This window comes from Amblyomma mixtum, chromosome 4 (genome assembly GCF_055824585.1).
Source record: "Amblyomma mixtum isolate Tamu chromosome 4, ASM5582458v1, whole genome shotgun sequence".
Lineage (NCBI taxonomy): Eukaryota > Metazoa > Arthropoda > Arachnida > Ixodida > Ixodidae > Amblyomma > Amblyomma mixtum.
This window is the reverse complement of record NC_143015.1, coordinates 30,540,643-30,562,170: the sequence shown is the minus strand read 5'-3', so window position 1 is coordinate 30,562,170 and position 21,528 is coordinate 30,540,643. Positions and strand designations below refer to the sequence as shown.

The window sequence follows — 21,528 nt, the reverse complement described above, 5'->3', positions numbered from 1 at the left end:
CCCACTTCCTGAGGTGGAACATACCAATGTTTTAGGCCTGCACGTTCATGCTTCAGGCAAGGGCACGGCTTGGTTGTCAGCTATGCGCAAGAGTGCTATAAACACACTTGGCCTCATCCGCAAGATAGCCAGTCGCTCTGGAGGTGCCCGTTCTGATACAGCTCGTCGACTTGTTCGTACTGTCTTTCAACCTCGGCTCCTATATCAGGCTCAGTTCCAACAACTTACTAAACGACAGTGGTGCACACTTGAAGCACTTAACCACGAAGCCATGCGAGTCATTACTGGCCTACCCCGAGCAACTCCTATTTCTCTGCTGCAGGAGTATCCGCAGCTCAACACACTGCAAGATTTAATTACCCAGAGACAAACCAATAGAGCACGGAAAGTTTCTCTTCGTCCGATGTTCGCGCCTGAACCACCTCCATGGGACTACTGTCACATTACATCAAACAAGCCTGCTCGTCATAAGAAGTCGGAGTTCCTCTCACCGCCGTTCCCACAAACTTTTCTACGCAACATGACAGCTGCACTCTTTACACATAAGTTACCACAACCCCAACAGGAGGATGAACTACTTTTATAAGCCCGACACACCCTCAACTCTACGGCCGACAAACCTACTCTACTGACACTTCATCATCTCTTTCTTTGGAGCTGCAAGCGATATTAAATGCCATCGCAGCCTTACCTGACGACCCTCCTTATAACCAGGTGCACCTATGTACCCATTCACAAGAAGCCGTGAAGCATCTAAAGAAAGTCCGCGGTACCCTTCGGGTTTCCCAGGCCATACATGCTGCTTGTAAATCTTACCCGGTGTCTATACTCATTCACTGGGCACAAGCTCGCACAGATGTCCACAGCATCGCACCTGACATGACATCTCGCGCCACTGATATTCCACAAACTCCACCTGCCTCTTTGCCACCAGATCCACTTCTGACACACCTAACATCTTCAGCCTCCCTCAGGCAGCGTACACGTGCTCTTATTCTCCTGTGTACCTACCCCCTTCCCCACAACCTATCACGGGTGGAGGAGGTCTCTTTGAGGCGGCTGCGTGTCGGAGTGGCCCTTACGCCTGCAGTTCGCAACCAGTGGCAAAGTGCCAAGATTCCTGCGCCGCAAAAATGCCCTCACTGCGAAGCACCCGCTTCCGACACCAATGTCCACCACCTTCTGTGGACATGTCCAGGAACTTTACTGGTGCGCTCTCGAGTTCTTCAAGAGGCAGGCCTGTCTGCCAACAATGACTCTACTTTGCACGTGTGGATAACGAAAAACATTTACGCCCGAAGCTTATGTGACTTTTTACACGCAACCGGGCTTCATGCGTTTTTGTAACATATTGTACCGCTAGCCACCACGTTTTATGCCGCGCGGCACACTCAGCGCCACAAATAAATAAATACATAAATAAATAAATATTGCAATCACTCAGTTCAGCCCTTGGGCGCGGCCGGGCAGCCACCAAACCACGTGAAAAAAAATAAAAAAGAAAGAAAAAAAGCAAAGAAAAAAAGACGGATGAGCATGGTGCCGGTTGCCACCGCCCCGTTTCAAAGGCGGCGCTTCTACCCATCCATTCATTCATCCATACGTCACGGAGGAAGTCTGCTGAGAAAATCGAGTGCCCCCAAGCAATACCTCGCGCAAAAAGACCGCGCAATATGCAACGCATTCTTGGCTTAACCAAGCTAAGCCTGGGCATCTTTTTAAATTCCGCGCGCTTTCTTTTTTCAACGCGGAAGCACTTCTTAATAGCGCAAGTCGAAATAATAATTACAAGACAAACTAGAGATTTTTCTTCGACGCTCTACAATTTTCCACTCGAATTTGGCAAGCACAAGGAGCGACGAAACTCGAGGAGGAGGCCTCACACTTATTTTGCTGTTTCCCTTTGGTTTGAGCAGCCTGACACGATTCGCAGCTCGAGCAACTGGCAGATAGGTGGGCGTGGCTACCTTGCTTTACTCTCCGCGCGCACCTTTGCGATGCGTCGGACCAGCTAAATTCGTAGCTCCATTTCGCAAACGGCAAGCGCATTTCTGGAGACTATGTTTAATATTACACGCCCCTCCAGCCCGCTCTAATTTACATTTTGCCCGCCGCGGTGGATCAGTGGTTATGGTGCTCGGCTGCTGACCTGAAAGACGCGGGTTCGATCCCGGCCGCGGCGGTTGAATTACTTTGGAGGAGAAATTCTAGAGGCCCGTGTACTCTGCGATGTCAGTGCACGTTAAAGAACCCCAGGTGATCGAAACTTCCGCAGCCCTTCACTACGGCGTCTCTCATAGCCTGAGTAGCTTTGGTACGATAAACTACATAAATCAATCAATCTAGTTTCCATTTGGAACTAAGTACTTTTGTGATAAATGAAAACTTTGCTTAGGAAATGTCCTTTAAGTACTTCAGTAATGAACTTATGACACATGTCTTATGAAGTCCACTAGTGATGTCCAAATTGCCACGAAAGAATCATTAATTCAGCTCAGAAAGATTAGTTTTGAAAATTATTGAAAGTTTTCTCCTGAGCACCTAGTATAGAATTTAGATTTCAATATAAATTTCCTCACTTTTGGCACACGTGAACTCCATTACTTAATTATAACGTACTTACACTCCTATAAGTCCATGGTAGAGAGAGGGTGTGGTTGATGGTCCTTTGCGATCACAAAAATGAACAAGGGAGGGGAAAACCTCAGGTTGCTGGAGCCAACGTTTCGACAAGGGGACTTGTCTTCGTCTGGGCAAAGCGTTCATCATTGGCAGGGATTAAATAGGGCCTTCGCTCCGAGGAGGAAGGCCCCGGGGGGTGGGGAAGGAAAGTGGAGTGAGAGGGGATGCGTGTCAGAAAGGGGAGGGAGGTGAACCTTGATTCGTTAAGCTGCAATAGTGGAAAAACTTATATCCGGAGGGTGTGTAATGAACAAAGGCTTTGAAGGGGCTTCGACGGGGGGAGGCGCTGTAGGACCTGAAAAACTCAGATAAGAGGATTAGTCAGCGTGGTACAGGGAAATGAGAAGAAGGCAAACAACATACGCTGGTACTGGAAGGCGGGGTATTTCCAAGGAAGGACAAGGCAGGGGGGGGGGGGGATGGCTCGAGTTCAGAGAAAGCCAAAAAGGTGAGGCGGAGGGAGTAACAGGAATGTCATGGTTTCCGAGAACTGATAATAGGGGATTAGGAGAAGAAAAAAAGGGGGGGGGGGTGAGTCACAGGGAGACGGTGAGAAGGCCGGAAATGTGGTGGAAGATATGACGTGGGAAGGGTGCAAAGAGCGATAGTATACTCGGAAGTACTTGTATTTGGCCATGTTGGTTCATAACTTTTCAGGAGGACACAGGGGCGCAACAAAAAACCGGACATAGAAGCAGACAGGGACAAGCCCTTGTCCCTGTCTACCTCCACGCCCGCGCCCCCCATCCCGCCCCTGTGTCCTCCTGAAAAGATAATATACTTATGCGAGGTTCTAGGAAATGGTCTGAGCACGTGCAAGACGTTTGTTAATTTAAAATTATGCTAACCCTGGAATGTACCTGAGAGATTCCAGGTTTCCTCTAGACATGTTAATCCCTGTTGGTTGCAGTGTTTTAAATTTGTGGATTAGGAATGCTTCTCTGTATTTTCTGTCCCTAGTCGATTTGAAGCCTGACTGAAGAATTAACAATTTGAGTTCGTCGAATTTGTGATGGCGTTGATTAATATGGGTCGACACTGCCTTCTGTTCATTCCGTGTTGTGTCAGCCCGGTGCCCGTTTAATCTGGCACTCATTGTTTGCTCGGTTTCCTCGATATATTGTGGTTTTGAGCTTGCTAAAATAGCTAGCTCAAAACCACACTTTACAGGAAGCCCACTGACCGACAACAATACTTAGATTTCACTAGCCATCCTGTAAAGTGTGGTTTTGAGCTTGCTAAAATAGCAAGCTCAAAACCACACTTTACAGGAAGCCCACTGACCGACAACAATACTTAGATTTCACTAGCCATCATCCAACACACTGCAAACAAGGTATATTCGTAGGACAGGCAACGAGACTAACAAGAATATGTAGCGACGACGACGACTACCTGAAACACCTACACTCGCTAAAAAACACGCTAATCACCAGAAACCATCCACAGACAACCCTCAATACTGCGTTCCAACGAGCAACCACTTTGAAACGAGATGTAGTTCTTAAAAAACGAACAAAAGCTAACAGTCAACGACCTCCTGCACTTATAACGAAATACTCAAACGCGCTTCCAAACATAAACAATATCCTGCGGAAATACCACCCCATTTTAACTGGTGACGACCGTCTCAAAAAAATATTTCCCGACGCACCAAGGGTAACATACAGACGCAACACAAACCTGAAGGACATCCTGGTGCATGCTAGGCTCGGTAAGAAACCACCACCGACAGTAACTTCATGCTCTCGACCTAGATGCAAGACATGCAAACATTTACAAAGGGACACTACGGTTAAAAGTACGGCAAACGATTTCAGTTTCGATATAAAGACTAGTTTTGACTGCACATCGTCCAATATTATCTACATGCTCCAGTGCTCCTTCTGCCAATACAATATATCGGGGAAACCGGACAAACAATGAGTGCCAGATTAAACGGGCACCGGGCTGACACAACACGGAATGAACAGAAGGCAGTGTCGACCCATTTTAATCAACGCCATCAAGAATTCGACGAACTCAAATTGTTCATTCTTCAGTCAGGCTTCAAATCGAGTAGGGACAGAAAATACAGAGAAGCATTCCTAATCCACAAATTTAAAACACTGCAACCAACAGGGATTAACATGTCTAGAGGAAGCCTGGAATCTCTCAGGTACATTCCAGGGTTAGCATAATTTTAAATTAACAAATGTCTTGCACGTGCTCAGACCATTTCCTAGAACCTCGCATAAGTATATTATCTTTTCAGGAGGACACAGGGGCGGGATGGGGGGCGCGGGCGTGGAGGTAGACAGGGACAAGGGCTTGTGCCTGTCTGCTTCTATGTCCGGTTTTTTGTTGCGCCCCTGTGTCCTCCTGAAAAGTTATGAACCAACACGGCCAAATACAAGTACTTCCGAGTATACTATCGCTCTTTGCACCCTTCCCACGTCATATCTTCCACCACATTTCCGGCCTTCTCACCGTCTCTCTCTGACTCAACCCCCCCCCCCTTTTTTTTCTCCTAATCCCCTATTATCAGTTCTCGGAAACCATGACATTCCTGTTACTCCCTCCGCCCCACCTTTTTGGCTTTCTATGAACTCGAGCCTCCCCCCCCCCCCCCCCCCTGCCTTGTCCTTCCTTGGAAATACCCCGCCTTCCAGTGCCAGCCTATGTTGTTTGCCTTGTTCTCATTTCCCTGTACCACGCTGACTAATCCTCTTATCTGAGTTTTTCAGGTCCTACAGCGCCTCCCGCCGTCGCAGCCCCTTCAAAGCCTTTGTTCATTACACACCCCCGGATATAAGTTTTTCCACTATTGCAGCTTAACGAATCAAGGTTCACCTCCCTCCCCTTCCTGACACGCATCACCTCTCACACCACTTTCCTTCCCCACCCCCGGGGCCTTCCTCCTCGGAGCGAAGGCCCTATTTAATCCCTGCCAATGATGAACGCTTTGCCCAGACGAAGATAAGTCCGCTTGTCGAAACGTTGGCTCCAGCAACCTGAGGTTTTTTCCTCCCTTGTTCATTTTTGTGATTACACTCCTATAATATATATTAGAAAATGTGTTATTTGATTAATACCACCATATCAATTCACTTCTCTTGTTTTTGTGTTGTTGACCTCCTTTCCGTTATTTCATTTTTTCCTGTGGTGGTTATACATAGACCCCACCCGTGATTGCAGAAGTTTTTACCCCCCTTATAATTACCACCATGAGACTTTTTTACCACATTGAAAAAAAACGAAATAAATTTGATTTAAAACAAGTCGTTCGGTCGTCGTATTGCATTTATTGTAAGTACCGAGTTAATCAGGAATCATCGACCACCTCAATAAGCAATGAATCAGGCCTTAATTGAGGGCGCTTAATTGAAGATGACTAGGAAATTGAGCGGAAATTACTTTTGCACCACGCCTCTTGTAGCACTGAGAACTGAAACGCCAAGAATACGGTGCTATGGCATTTCAAGGAGACGGGACGCTGCCACCGAAATGGTATGGCCGCTCTGGGATGCATTCAGGGTTAAGCGCTGAATTCACGCTTCAATGACTACTGCACCTGAAAGAGCGCTTTCCACGGAGAAGCAAGGAACACACATCACATTCTATTTTCAGATTCCGTATAGCGGGTATTTTAGCAAAACCCAACTCGATGAAATTTGGCGTGATTGCAGACCAACATCAGTGGCCGAAGGCAATTAAATTCGTTTTAGATTTAGAACGCACTGTTGGGAGCTATGGCTCGTTAACGGAACCGTATGTTCTGCAATGAACTAGATTTTAGTAATGGCAGGAGAGAAATAGGTTACCGTTTAACACAGCATTACTCAACTATGGGGTGACTATGAATATCTTTCACTGCTTAAGCATTGACATCCCCCTCAACCGCTATTGTTTTATTTGTATCCATAAAATTCGTTAGGATGCCACTGAAACAACGAACGATTGACTCTGACGAAAAGAGGCGCGAGGGAGGATTGTTGATTTCATTTTGCAGCCCATGGCGGGTCGTAAACGGTGAAGCCAAGGTACACTGCTTCACCTTGCCTGGTCCGCTTCTCCATCTCCTCAGAGCCTTGCAAGCTCTTTCTTTCTATATCTTTATTCTTGAAATGTTTAGGGGATGTCAAATGTTTAGGTGGCTAAACACGGCGAAACAGCTATATACGTATAGAGGGAGGATTTCACTTCTTTACTAGGCACACACGGCGGGGTGTAAGAAGATATTTGTTTCGGTGTGATCCTCTTTGGCTATGACAGAATACCATTCGATTAATTTTTATGTATTAATCTTTGTTGCTTAATTAGCTTAGAGTTCTTTTTCAGTAATAGATTGTGTGAATAACGGTCATCAATTGAAGACATACATAGTTATTTGTTGATAAGGACCGTTGATTTCTAGTGCTAGGATTCAGATCGCGTTGATTTCTTTCTCAAAGAGAAGATGGGCAGAAGCACAGCTGCCTCTCCTGATATCCTTATGAAGTTGAATTCTGTAAACTGCTCTGCCGGCGTCTGGCCCAGTCTTATTTGTAATTTTACTCCGCCAAGAGGAAGTGGGACGACTTATATCTGCACATACGCCTTAGGCTCTATATGAATGACCGAAGATGTAATGCTCCCAAAATAAAATCTTCTCTCAAAGGCGTGTTTGCTCGAGCAGTCGGTTGTGCTATTCAGTGCGTATGCGCCCACTAGTTTCAAATTTATTTTTTTTTTCTGCAGGAAAGCTTGGCGATTTTTTCTCTGTTACTATACCTCGGACATTTCACAGGCTAATCCGACTGACAGTAGTCATGTAATTTTTGTGTGTACATAGGCGAATACGATCCCCTAATTGCGCACTGTTGATGATCAAATGTATTTTGATGCAGGATTAACTGTATTATATTATTAACAGCAGCAAAAAAGGCATCTTACCGCTGCTTCCCGCGAGGCTACAGACCTGCTGGGGTTAGTGAATTGCTGATTGTCTAGTGATTCTAATCTTCGGTCAGCATATATGCAATACTGCCATATAAAAATATACCGGATTCTGTCGTGTAGTTGCCGTGTATAACGCGCAGCGGCCTTGACTGCCGCACTTAATTACTTGCTTTCGGTCGAATTAGCGTGCAAACAAAATTCAGGTGCTGAAAAATGAAAACTGGAATTTAATGTGTCCTCTTTGTAGCAAACACGATGGCGATTTGTAGCAAAGACGATACAATATTGAAAAAAAAAACACCAGAAAAAAGTGGGGTAAGACCTCATATTTCGGGCGAAACATTATTGTCAATATCTTAGCGCCAAAGTTTTACAGCTTCTAGACACTCCTTTCACCCCCTTTCAGCAAATATACCTTTCGTACAGTTATGAGCGAGACTCGCCTTTTTGGTACCCAGTTTGTGCGCGAAGGAATCAAATAAATTCGCAGTAAAAAAAATACCGTCGATGAGCGCAATATAAAAACTAGAAATTCACCTCGAGAAGCACTCGAGAATCACTCGGTTCATCAAAAATACACGTCTCCTCTTCCGTTAAAAGCCTTGGTGTCACATTCCACGAGAACTTATCTTGGGATGTTCATGTTGATAATACAGCCGCCAAAATTTCAAGAGTAGTAGGTATCCTCTCCAAGTTTCGGTACTACTTTCCACAATGCATAAAAAAACTTTTGTACGACTCTTTGTTCACCAGTGTTATAACTTATTGTTTCTTAGTCTGGGGTACAACCACTGTCTCCAATATTACAAAACTCCATGTACTACAGAAAAAAGCAGTTCGTGCAATTAACAACATTCCAAATGATGCACACACCAAACCTGTCTTTGAGGCATTACACATTGTACCTATTGTGCAATTGTACTCTGTCCTGCTGCGCAAAAAGTACACATCAAATATTAATCAAGGAACTGCATTCCTCGTTGATTTGTCTAGACTAACATGCAGAGAACGCCCCTACAATACGCGCATCGGAGACAACTGGTATTTACCGCGAACGCGAACTAACTACGGCAGACAAATGCTGTCCTACAATATCCCGTCCATTTTAAACAATTTGTGAAAAACTGTCATTAGTGAAGAGTAACAGCATATAGTTTCTTTCTTTAGTGTACTAACTCAGCCTGCTTTTATGCCTTCCCTCTTTACGTGATATGTTTGATGGTTATGTGTTTTTTGATGCCCTGAACGTGTTCATTTTCGATACAATGTGCTTTTGTTTTAAATATGTCACAGGCATAACATATAATGTACCGTTGTGTGATTGTGAGTTTTTGTGCACAATGTAGTTGCTGTAGGGGGCGGGGACCTCCGTCAAGCCTCTATAGGCTTTTTGTCCCCGCTCCCCACATCCTTGATGTGAAAATAAACCTGATTGATTGATTGATTGATTGATTGAACAGCGGTAACTCAAACAGCTAGAACCGGCCGCCGCGGTGGCTCAGTGGCTATGGTGCTCGGCTGCTGGCCCGAAAGACGCGGGTTCGATCCCGGCCGCGGTGGTTGAATTTCTTTGGAGGAGAAATTCGAGGCCCGTGTACTGTGCGATGTCAGTGCACGTTAAAGAACCCCAGGTGGTCGAAATTTCCGGAGCCCTCCACTACGGCGTCTCTCATAGCCTCAGTCGCTTTGGGACGTTAAACCCTATAAACCAAACCAAACCAAACAGCTAGAACAGCCTTTTTGGTATCCAGTAGATGAGTCAAGTAGATAAAGTGCAACGAAAGAAATACGTCCAGCAATGCGCACAACATCGAATCTAGACCTGCACAGAGATCAGCTTAAAGGTAGGGCTCGAACAACAAGAAGCGCCACTTTCGACCCCAGCCTGCAAACGACACCAACTACAACCAAACCTATACGCCACGCAATCAGCCCAAACATCAAAGCTAGACCTGCAGCGCCTAGCAAAGCCAGCTGCTTGAACGGCGGTGCTAATATAACCCAAAGGGCGGCCTTTGCAGCCCGAGAGCGAACGAGGCCATCGACAACCATGCCAGGTGCAGAATTTACAGCGAAGAAGGACAGCAGTTGCTCTCGCTTCACACCAAATCTTCCTAGAAAACACGCCTGGCAACTAAATAACCGCAACTTCACAAATACCTGAGTCCAGAGCTTTATCAACGTTTGCCCGGGCGATCATGTGCAGCCAAACCTTTCGGCGAGCATCTTAGTTTTTTTCCGGACAGAATAACGAACAGCGTTTTCCCGTAGCTTCCTTGGGTGCTGCACCCATAAGCGCCACACAAACTCGGCATCGCCGCAACGCTTAGACGCCAAGAAAGCTCCCAAAACGCTTCCCGCCAAAACTTTTTTGCACAATAATAAAACGAAGCGCGATTCCTACTATATCTGCCAATCGGAGACTGGATCCTTTGTCGTTGCACTGTGATAGGAAATAAGCCGGTGAGTTCAAAAGGTTTTGTTGCTTTTGGTTCATTGAGTGGCCCTAGTTCGTGCGCGAAGAAACTTGTTCCAATGTCTTTCTATAGGAAGTTCTCAAATTCTTTTCACGTCATGCCCAAAAACAGAGAGGATAGACACTGGTCTGAAGTTTTTCGCGATGTTTATATTGTGTCATTTGTGCAGTATATTAACCCCAGTCTTTTAATGATATCTAGAATAAAAATGCTAGATTAAGCAGGGGGTTTGTATATTATAGTGATCTACCGCTTTGCTATTTTTGATGTTAAGGAATGTGCGGTCAACCATTCCGATATCAGTGTGCTCGAAAAAAATGCGGGTACTTTAGCTTAGTGTGGTAATGTTTGGTCGGTTTAAATTAGCGGCCGAGTCAATATAAGCTAAAGTGCCGGTTAAGGTCATCTGCAACGTATACGCAAACGACTCTTCGCCATTATTAATTAAAGATCCTGGTGATACAACCTTATTCTGCCAAGAGTATCGCTGACGATATTCTATGCGGCAAGTAGGCTCTTAGCTACAGTTTCAGCGACAAAGTGCGTGTGGTAGAATCGTTTTGATTGCTTAATTGTTGCGTTACTTTGTTTCGCATCGTTTGAAAATCTTAGAATCACGAACGCAAAAAAAAAACGTAATAAAGGCTGTTCTTTCGTATGATACGTTTGACATGTTCGATGGTCAGGGTACGTTAGTTTTGAAATCGATTTGCTGCTTTAACGCGGAAATGGTTATAGTTGAAGAGAAGGAAAGATTCAAGGAATGCCGAATAGGCTTTGTTGGCATCATTCTGTGCCATTATCCATTTCCTATCACACGCATGTCGTGCTTTTGTGATTCTAATGCATTTTGTAGCGAAAGCTACGCTGCCACAGCTGCGACGCATTTCACCGTGAGCATCCGAATGACCTTTAAATGACCTTGAGATAAGTCATGGCCAGTGTTACTATACGCACATACTGAAGCACGTGTGGTCCACTTAGCGGAGAGTATTTGATCTTGAACTGATACCCTCAACTGTGAACTTCAACTTTGAATAACGGGACACATTGCGCCGTGAGCCTCCCAATGACCCTTAAAGGACCTAGAGATAAGTAATGGTTGCACATCGGCCTTGCCATATGTTGTCCACGTTGGTGCTGCACCACTTCTCCTTTGACCTTGACCTTTGACTTTTCAAGTTTTAGGTAAGGGGTGGTATAAACCACGTGTTAATCGCGTTTTGTCACGTGATTTGATTAACAGTTGTGACGTCAGGGTACGGAGTATATTAACTGGAGCTGTACGCTCTGCTTTGCTTAAGTGAAAATTCTGTTCAGCAGAGTTGAGCCACTTCATTTTTTGTAAATAGGCTGATAAAGCTATTCATTGGTGAAAAGGTTTTTTTAGGACCGCGAAAGCAGTGAAGACTGAACAATTCAATTCAATTCGTTTATTTCCCAGAGCGGTTGAAATGCAAACTCTGAGTGGTCCCCTGGACTAAAAGTTGCAAGAGCAACTTGACGAAGGTCCAGTGGCCACCTTACAAGACAGCAGTTGACATAGATTAACGAAAGAAACCGCTTATGTAGCATGCGATAGAACCCGAACTCGGAATATGTGCAGTGATATTAGTGATAAGAAGACCAAGTGTTGATCAAATGGGAGTATCACGGGTCGAATTCGTAGTGGCAATTTCGCAAATGGCTAAAATGAATCTAGCTTCAATTTGCAAAATATTCCACTATGCTATCAAAAAACCTAAAAGAAATTCTTTTGTACTGCTCCTTGGAGGCCGAAACGCAGTATTAACGAATTAATTGTCGATTTTTCTAGTTCGCGCTTCAAATTTTTCTGTAATTACGAAAAAGTCTATCATTTGTTTACAGTGAAATTCTGTAGCAGTGTAAATTACGACGCCACAGCCTAGTCTGCAATGCCTTCATGAAAGGAAAGCGGGCAACCTTTCTTTGGAAGCATGCAGGACACATTTGTGCAACGATCTAGAAGTATCATCAGAATTCTCAATTTGAAAGGAACTTCACACAAGTTGACGGATCTCGTCACGTTTGTTCCGCATGAAACATTCACTGAAGTGTAAAAGAGGTCTGTGAGATTGGTCGTCGGTCGGACCGGAAAAAAATATTAGGTGTATATCACTGCCTCATATCGTAAAGACGCCACATCTTGTCGCCACACGCGTACCGTCCACAGACTATAAACGCAGCTTTTTCGATGGCGAGCGTGCAGCTACCGGGAACCAGTGCGCCCTCTGGTTTTCGCGCCGAATGCCGCCAGGTTACAGTTGTCACGTTCAGTTGTACCGCGAGTGGCCACTCATTGTTCTCGCCCCGTAACATTCGCAGTACCACAGAACGCGGCTACGTTCACGAATTCGGCGTTTGAGAGCGCTGCTGCCCGTTGCGCGAGCGCTTGATCACGTTGCTTTTTTTTTTTTAAGGCGAAAGCCTTTGATGTCTCATCGTTGTAAGCAGCAGTTGTCAACAGAAATGTCACGCTTTTCAGTTGGTCGAAACGGTCGTGACGTCACAGTGCGCGAAATTCAAACGGGGCCAATTGTACTTTGGCGAGCCACAGAGCGAGCCGAAGAGGTCGCCGAACGACATCGTCGGTCGGCCACCTGGCGTCCGGCCTAGAAGAGGAGCCCACCGCGGGGAGGGGAACATGACCCCAATCCGCGCCTAAGACCTCTTCTTTAATAAAGTTTATCTCCTCCTCCTACACTGTAAAAAAAAATGCTCCACAGTACAGAGAAACCCGCTGGTAATGCGTTGCCGGAGGGTTTTCCGCAACATGAATGCAGCGACTCCATCCGACGGTTGTCACATTCTTGGTAACGGAAAGTTACGCTATGCTATGAACGACAATGAAATCGTTTCTTTGCAACGAATGCTACTCTGTTGTGTTCTTATTAAAGGTCCCGTAATGTGTATGCATACTTCCTCCGTTCACTTGGAAGTCATCTGATGTAGAACGGAAATAATCTGCATTGTAATTATGTACTATCGAGAGCAAAAATAACAGACCCCTGCCAGCGCGTGCCGATCCGCGTCAAACTGCATGCGAGCACCGCATGACGAAGCGCTCCTAGTGCCAAGACCAGCGCAGTGGCGTGCGCCCATCTCGAGGAGCGCTACGCATTGCGTGCCACTGCGCTCGTCTCAGCATCTGGAGTGCTTCGTCAAGCGGCGCTTGCATGCAGTTTGGCACAGATCGGCACGCGCTGGCAGGGGTCTGTTATTTTTGCTCTCGATAATACTTTCAGTAGTACATGCACATGCATCTGTGTATAGCTTCTGCCCAGAACGTTCACTGCAGATACAGCAGTCTAGAGGCCGAGGAAATAAGTATTATGTACAAGACTTTCATGCATTTTATGTATCGCACACGTACAAAGAATGCAACTTAGAATGAAAGAGTGGCAAGTGTTTGGCTGAGTACAAGTACATACGTTTTATTTTCATGACAAATTGCACACATTGTACCTCTAAACATTGCTGTCGGATCCATCTGAAAAGATAAAAAAATCCTCATTTAGTAGCCACACAACACCTATTATAAATTTCACAAATACATTTGAACCTTCCGCTATTGAACAATCGGCTTTCGTAGAAGCTTGTAAAAGCCATTTACTGAGAACCAAACCAACATGATTCATTGCCTAAAATTCATTTCTCATAACAGTAAACAGCAAAAACCACAGGGCCAGGAAGAAGCAGGGAAAATGCGCTTACTGGGACACCACTGTGTGCATGAAAGACTTTAAGGTTGTCTACAATTTTGTGCGAATAGAAAGTAGCTAAGGATGGGTGCCAAATACAATTCAATGCAGATGCCTTTCATTACATAGTACTCAATGCACAACTTAGTGAGCAAGGAACATTGGTACATCTGAAAAAGGCCAGACACTTGCCCACAAGCATGATGATGATTGTGATTTTTGATGGCGCGAGGGAATCTGAGGACAAAGAGCACCATGGCACAAGGTATTTTCTTCATCTCAAGGTGGGGCAATGAACCATTTGGCACGCATTTCACCCTAAAGAAGACGAGCACCAGGTGAGGAGAAAGCTTATACCCATTGCATTGGTGGTTACCCAGCACTTGCCCACAAGCAATCAGGAAGCATACTTCCCCGAAACCTTATGCTTTCAGTCATAGTTTCCATTATCTCAGCATCTGCAAGAAAATGTACTAATCTCTGATGTCAGTGAAAATGCAGCCACAGGTGCTGGTTGCAGCTCACTAAGTATTCAAATAGTGCGCCTCACGAGGAACAGATGCTTAAGTTTCCACAAAGGGCTCCTTGCAGAAATTTAACCGAAGGCCGCTGCCATGTTAACCTTTTCAAAATGATGGCCCAGAAAGACAAAGTGTAGTCAGGTGTCTGATGTAGAAAAAGGATGAAGGCATGAATCTTTCAGGTTCTTCAACAGCTGTGATGTGTTTGTAACTGGTATCACTTGGTTTGGTTATTAGGGTTTAACGTCCAAAAGCAACTCAGGCTATGAGGGACGCCGTGTTGAAGGGCTCCGGAAATTTCGACCACCTGGGGTTTTTTAACGTGCACTGACATAGCACAGTACACGGGCCTCTAGAATTTCTCCTCCATCGAAACTTGGCCGCCGCGGCCGGGATCGAACCCGCGTCCTTCGGGTCAGCAGCCGAGCGCCGTAACCACTGAGCCACCACGGCAGGGCTGTTGCTGGTATTGCTTCGCACAGCTTCAGCCTTCTCTTTGACATTTCGTGAAATCATTCCATATCTGTGAAAGATCTCGCTCGCAAACATTTTGGTTGTAATGAAGGAGCAAAAAAGACCCATGTCCTAGGCCTTTTTCTGTGACACTAAAGGAAGGCTCGCTTTTAGGGTCATTATTACGAAGAGGTCCATGTGGCAACAAACTTTGAAACAATTTCTGCAAGGGCTGAGTGTTCTGAAGCCTAAGAATTTCTCATGAGGCACCCTGTAGATTGAGTGCTCTGAAGCCTAAGAATCTCTCATGAGGTGCCCTGTAGATGCATCAGAACACCTAAGTAAGCTGTTACTGGGTCCTGTAAGTGCTATGTCATTTGACATTAAGGGTATGTACTTTTCCTCGAGACATGCAGTGATGATGTATATGTCGAGCGAAAGCATAAAAGACTTCAAAGAGTTGCGCTTCCAGATTGCTTGCGGAGGAAAGCACAAGAGTCTGGCCATGCTCAGCTGTTAACTTTGCTTGTTGAGTTCTGCAGTGAGTACTACGTAATTACAGAAGGTATCTGCATCGACTCATGTTTAACATCTGTCTGTGCGACCTCCATCTTGCACGACACGACAGGCAACTCCATAATGCCCTTCATGCACCGAGTGTCAGTGTGTTCTGTCAGCTTCCTGGTCCTGTGTTTTCTGTTCTTAAAGTTATTACTGCCTTCATTCTCCACTCCATGAAGCCTGACTGTGCTACACTGGGTTGCTCCACGCGTCATGCAGTAACCTGGCCATTTTTTTCATACATCGGAGGGAGTCCGGTCGCAAGCCATGCTTACTATATTCAGCAGATAAGTGTACATGTGAGACATATTATTTATAACCAATTTTAACAGTGGTATTTCGTGCAAGGATATCTAAATGCTACTCAATTTTTGCTCAAATTTTCAGATACACACTCTTATTCAGATTAAAAACATAATTTGGCTACTGTGCTCCCGTGATGCCACGTCTTGAGTTTGCATCAGTAGCTTAGAATAGTGCCTCTGTTACCTCTGGCGATGAAATCGAAAATGTTCAGCAGAAGATTGCACGCATCCTTTGTGATAGATATATTGAGCGCTGTCGTTTCTAAGACTACGACTTTCTTCTAGCAGACCTTGGTATGTCTACTCTTTATGACATGGATTTTCTACATAAAGTTGTGCTCGGCTCTATTGACTGTGAGCCGTTATTGATGTCACTGCGATTTCGTGTGCCTCAGGGAAAAACCACCAAATGCTGTGATAGATTTTATCCTGACATGCATGCCATTTCACCAATGACTCGTTTGCAAATAACACAATTCAACTTTTTATGACAGAAATATTTGCCTAATTTGCTGTTTTCATTGTTTATTCATTATGCTTGTTTTTCTTTACTATTATTATCATCGTATTTGTGACCATTTTTCTGTATTATGTCTGTTCCCGTCATGGTGTTTGTATTGACTTAGTGTGCACTCGTTTAGGCCAATTGGCTGTTCAGGCACATTTAAAATAAAATATCTACCTATCTATTTAAGCAGAAGCACAGCATCAAGGTACTCACCAACTGTTTGAAGCACTGTGCGCAAGTTCTCGTGCCGACATGAATACAGGTACTTTGGAATGCACACTGTCCAAGTCTTCATCATGCCATGCCACTCCGACTCTGGTAGCAAAATTTTCCACTAAAAAAAGAGCAATTTTGTTTATGTTAGACCAGTAATATTAAATTTTACTATATACTAGGTACTTCTCATCATTGTACCCCAGACTAAACCATACACCAGTGATCATCATGTTTTAATTTTGTTGTATGTGATCACAAAATGTGGTGTAATTAACATGTTAGAAATTCTGGTCAAAATAAATCTGACAAGGTACTGTTTAACAAAATCTGGGCACAAGGAAGAAGGAAGCTAGCCAGATAGCCTGGACGAATGTTTTCAGTTTCATGCAAGCATCAGTACCCTTGCACACAAAATGTACAATTTAGTGGGTTTACCCTTCCAGAATGGAATTTCATGCTGCAACCATCTAGCAATGCGAAAAAAATTTTAACTTCCATTCCAGACAAAGGAAAGAAAATTCCTCTGGTTTTTCTTCACAAGCCTCTGCAAGTATACAATTCAGTGAATCTACTCTGCAAGTACGTGAACCTACCGGCACGAGACAATGACAAGAAAGGAGACAAAGCAGGCGCTGACTCGCAACTGAAGTTTATTGAAGTAAACAGGGAGTACATAGAAAAGGCAAACACCACAAACCACCCAGTTACAGATATGCTATACCACAACATGAGTAAAAGATCGCTCTTAACTTTCCTCTCATCTAGATAGTCCAACTCGTTGCATATTAACACGATGGACCGCACACTCACAGATTTGTCACCGAGTCATAAGATGTGTCTAGCCTCGATAATTTTCCGGTTAATCTGCTCCGAATGTATCGCCAAAATGAGTGTTGCCAAAAAGAATGGCTAGCAGCCTTCACATTCCTTGCGATGTACAAATAAGTTAGAACCCCTACCAATATCCAAATATCTCTTGTGCTCCCGTAGTCTTACATTCACACACCTTCGAGTTTGACCAACATAAACCCAACCCCAAGATAACAGTATACGATACACCACATACACTTTACAAAGCACATATGCTTTTCCCGTTCCAAATTCACAAAATTATTCTTAACAATTTTACAGTTTGTAGACAACTTATTAGGGGCCAAGAGCACCATTTCTGCGTCATACCTTCTGACCACATTTTTCAAATTGTGCGACAATCTACGTATGTACAGTAACACAGTCGATCTTTTGGTATCTCGATGGCTGGCCCCGGCCGTATCCTGCCAATCCCTGTGAAGGTGTTTTAGCTTTAACATGCTAAAGGGAAGAATGGCGCAGCATCAAGTAATAAGGACAGCAGGACAACAAGCACACGCACAAGTTCCAACCTTGGAGTGTATACAGAACCCAAGAGCACGTGCTTGACAATCAGCACTGAGAGTCAAGAAAATGAGAAAACACTGATTTAAACATGCAAGATTGATTGAGCCCGACCCTTGACTGCCAACGCTGAATGTCAAGCACACGCTCTTGGATTCTGTATCTGCTCCAAGGTTGGCACTAATGCGTGTGTGCTCTCCTGCTGTCCTCGTTACATGATGCTATGCCATTCTTACCTTTAGCATGGCTGACCAACTTGATCAATCTTATACGCTCAGCTTTAACAATTTATCACACACTCCTGCAATAGCATGGTTGGGGAATAATGCTTTCGTAAGCCTTAAAATCTGCTCATGGAGAACACTTGTCATGCTGTGAAAGCATCACTTCATCAATACCGAGCCTAGCCTAGATGACGCAATGCTATCTTTCACATGCTTAGAATGGTTCGGCCAATAGTCAAGTAGCTGCTTGACACTCCTGGGTGAATATCGGCAGCATACATGGCATGTGCAGAACATCAAGGTGAAGCCCAGAAACCGCAGTTCTTTTTGATGGGACATTTCCTCTAAGGAAATGCTAAGTTAAAGAAAGGCCTTGCTCCTTAAACAACTTGACAATATGCGCAGGTCCCACACTATCGCAACCTTTTGTAAAAGACCAGAAAATCAGACGCAGTGAAAGATTTTCCCCCAGCCCATGCAAGTTCTTGGCAATCACTCCATCCACCCTGCTTAAGAGAATATTACTTAGCACAGAGGCATTCAATCGATACATATACTAGAATTTTGAACATATGCCGCACAGCCATACTCCAGAAACATGTTCTTCAAATAAAAGGAGGTAAGTCCAAAAAAAGACTATTAGGCACCTGTTCCTAAACACAAGCTCATCATTGTGCTCCAATATACACATTCACAAGCTTTTCATAAGGTCCTCATACGGGATGGAATAAAATAGTTCTACATCGACACTAACCACCAGACAATCTGCTGGATTGCCATTCTTCAGATACTCAACCACGCTGCGAATTGAGTACAAGAAACGGATCTTCAAGATGCGAAGTAGACAAATGCTTTTGCAAATAACCAGACAAAATTTTGCAAGAACCCTTTTCTGAAATTTATCTGAAGAGCATGCTAGTGAATAGCATTTATTTTAAGAGCATGGCTGTAGAGTACTGCAGTGTGGTACGTGTTCAAAAATGTGGTATATGTAGTGGTTCGAAGATGGGCCTTGTGCTAAGAGATATTTTAAGTAAGGTGCATAGAATGATTGTCAAGGACTTGCATGGACGGGGGGAAAAATCCTTTGCTATGTTGATGATTTTCTGATCTTTTACAAAGGTTCTGATAATTTGGGATGTGAACATATTCTCAAGCTGTTTAAGGAGCAAGGCCTTTGTCTTAGGTTTACCTTGGAGCAAATGTCGCCACAAAAAGAGCTGCGGTTTCTGGACCTTACCTTGATAAGTTGATCTGCACACACCATGTGTGCTGGTGATATTCACCCAGGAGTGTTAAGCTGCTACTTGAACACAGGTTGGCTATTACAAGCTAGTGAAAGATAGCATTGGACTGTCAAGCCTGGGCTCAGCATTGATGAAGTCATGCTTTCTTAGCATGACGACTAGTTTCCAAGAGCACATTTTAGGTTAATGAACGCAGGATTTCCTAACCATGTTATTGCAAGAGCATACAATAAATTGTTAAAGAAGCTGAAAGCTTTTCACGGCGACCGGCGCAATCAGGCCGGGGCCAGCCAGCGAGATGCCAAAAGACCGGTTGTGTTACCGTACGTACATAGATTGTCGTACAAATTGAAAAATGCGGCCAGAAGATATGATGGAAAAGCGATTTTCTTGGCCCCTAATAAGTTGTTTAAAATATGTAAAATTGTTAAGAATAATTCTGTGAATGTGGCTAGAGAAAAGTACACATGTGGAGTGAAATTTATATGTACCTTGTAAAATGAACATGGTATCAGACACTGTATCTTGTGGTCGGGTCTATATAGGTCAAACTGGAAGGTGTATCAATGTAAGATTACAGGAGCACAAGAGGGTAGGGGTTCTAACTTTTCTGTATATTGCAAGGGATTTGAAGGCTGCTACCCTTTCCTTTCGGCAGCACACATTTTGGCAGTAAATTCAGAGAAGATTAAATGGTAGATTAATGAGGCTTGACACACCTTACGACTCGGTGACTAATGTGCAAGTGTGTTGTCTATCGCACTAACACGCAATGAGTTGGACTATCTCGATCAGGGGAATGTTCAGGGGCATTGACTAATGTTGTCATGTATGCTTATCTGTAATTGTGTGGTTTGCGGTGTTGCTTGGCTTCTTCATGTATTCCCCATTTACTTCAATAAACTATGGCCGCGACTCAGCGACTGTCTTGTCTCTTGTCTCGTCTTTCGCACTGGTAGATTCACCATGATGTCTCACCTCTGCAGAAATCCAACACGACATTTTCCTCTTCACACTTGAGGTTCAGTACATAATAAGGCCAACGCTAGTCATCCGCAAGAAAAGTTCATGGCTCCATTATCACCGCCTCCTGCTTACAAGACACAGTGCGGCATTCATTGTAGATTCTACCTGCAACACAGAACGCAAAGTTTTAGTTTGAGTGGACTAAACTAGGAAAGCAGCACAAAATATATACAGCCAAACGGCCGAACTGAAAGAAATAGAGAGTAGCGTAATAGTGAATATGCTGATATAGTTTTTTGTAACATCTTCTATTTATGTAAAATGTACACTTTTTTTTCTTATGCTGACGCCTGGGTACACTATTTTGTGCACTTATTGCATGGGCCCGAACTAGCAGCTTGCTAAGGGCCCAGATGCTTTTATCACCCTGTTTGTATAACCTTCATCCAAAGTGAATAAACTGATACTGATATTGCATACAAGATATATGCATGATATATTGTGATATTCAACACTGCTACCATTGGCTTAGCCAACTATTTATGCATAACAAAAATGCAGTATCACATAAATACTGATACAGTACTGTTAGCGTTAATATTAGCAGTGCAGGTTCAATGAAAAAAAAGGGGCCAAGTGCTAGCTGCCATTCCCACAGCAGGCTTGTGACCAATCGCCAGTTTAAAGGAAAAAAGGAATGGCTGAAAAGGGAGAGAGCCAGTAGGAAGGAAGACAGGCATAAAAGGACTTAGGATACAAGAGGCAGGCAAAGTTATTTAGACAGCAACCACAAAAGAAACATTAACACCCAAGTAAAGATGTACAAGACCAACCATACCATTGTGCACAGTGGATAACTTGTTAACCTCATTTAGCCCAAAATATATTTTCATATATACTTGTCCTATAAAGTGATTACATTCATTAATAGCATAACTGACCGACTGAAACCAAAACAGGGGTGAAGGGCGGTGAATGAGCCCTAGGCATGATGCTTTTGCCTTCCTAGTGGGACACAGAAGGATCATTCAGTCGAACATCGGGTCTCTGAGATTAATATGTAGTTTAATATTAGCGGAAAAATAAAAGTAATAACAACAAAGCAAGCAATGTAGCTGAACATTGTTCTATGCACATGAGAAAAAAAAGCATTATGAATAACCAAGTATGCAATGTTTGTAGCTGCACATTTCTTCACACACGTGTCTAAAACATATGCGCATGATTTGCCACAAGATAGTGTCTCGTTTAGATAGGGTACCTGCTATAGCAGTAGTGCACAATCAGGCTAGAATGAAATGCAAACAGCGCCTATGAACAAGACAAAATATTTCACCTGTGTGATTTCAGCT

The 21,528-nt window shown here is 44.1% G+C and overlaps 1 long non-coding RNA gene across 1 annotated transcript; it reads right to left on the bottom strand.

Annotated features, from left to right (window-relative positions):
- Positions 1 to 13,508: 13,508 nt before the first annotated feature.
- On the bottom strand, positions 13,509 to 20,231 carry LOC149346063 (uncharacterized). Its single transcript, XR_016292047.1, has 3 exons — positions 20,189 to 20,231; positions 16,363 to 16,483; positions 13,509 to 13,590 (listed from the first exon to the last, which is right to left on the bottom strand). It is a non-coding gene; the product is annotated as an uncharacterized LOC149346063 (long non-coding RNA).
- Between the last annotated feature and the right edge of the window lie 1,297 nt (positions 20,232 to 21,528).